We start from the raw sequence: 1,250 nt of genomic DNA on the forward strand, positions 1-1,250 counted from the left end.
CTTTGTACGTTGATATGAAGTTCCACCAGAAGTGTGTTGTCATACAAAAACTGTTAATTACAACTAACTTTGTCCATCCGAAACGAACTTTGTTCTTTGATTTTAAGTTCCACCAGAAGTGTGTTTTCATACAAAAACTGTTAATTACAACTAACTTTGTCCATCCGATTCGACATTGTACTTTGATACGAAGTTCCACCAGAAGTGTGTTTTTATACAAAAACTGTTAATTACAACTAACTTTGTCCATCCGATTCGAACTTTGTTCTTTGATATGAAGTTCCACTAGAAGTGTGTTTTCATACAAAAACTGTTAATTACAACTAACTTTGTCCATCCGATTCGAACTTTGTTCTTTGATTTGAAGTTCCACCAGAAGTGTGTTTTCATACAAAAACTGTTAATTACAACTAACTTTGTCCATCCGATTCGAACTTTGTACTTTGATACGAAGTTCCACCAGAAGTGTGTTTTTATACAAAAACTGTTAATTACAACTAACTTTGTCCATCCGATTCGAACTTTGTTCTTTGATATGAAGTTCCACTAGAAGTGTGTTTTCATACAAAAACTGTTAATTACAACTAACTTTGTCCATCCGATTCGAACTTTGTTCTTTGATTTGAAGTTCCACCAGAAGTGTGTTTTCATACAAAAACTGTTAATTACAACTAACTTTGTCCATCCGATTCGAACTTTGTTCTTTGATACAAAGTTCCACCAGAAGTGTGTTTTCATACAAAAACTGTTAATTACAACTAACTTTGTCCATCCGATTCGAACTTTGTTCTTTGATATGAAGTTCCACTAGAAGTGTGTTTTCATACAAAAACTGTTAATTACAACTAACTTTGTCCATCCGATTCGAACTTTGTTCTTTGATATGAAGTTCCACCAGAAGTGTGTTTTCATACAAAAACTGTTAATTACAACTAACTTTGTCCATCCGATTCGAACTTTGTTCTTTGATTTGAAGTTCCACCAGAAGTGTGTTTTCATACAAAAACTGTTAATTACAACTAACTTTGTCCATCCGATTCGAACTTTGTACTTTGATACGAAGTTCCACCAGAAGTGTGTTTTTATACAAAAACTGTTAATTACAACTAACTTTGTCCATCCGATTCGAACTTTGTTCTTTGATTTGAAGTTCCACCAGAAGTGTGTTTTCATACAAAAACTGTTAATTACAACTAACTTTGTCCATCCGATTCGAACTTTGTACTTTGATACGAAGTTCCACCAGAAGT

This window comes from Anopheles moucheti, unplaced genomic scaffold, assembly GCF_943734755.1.
Source record: "Anopheles moucheti unplaced genomic scaffold, idAnoMoucSN_F20_07 putative_Y_2, whole genome shotgun sequence".
Taxonomy (NCBI): Eukaryota; Metazoa; Arthropoda; class Insecta; order Diptera; family Culicidae; genus Anopheles; species Anopheles moucheti.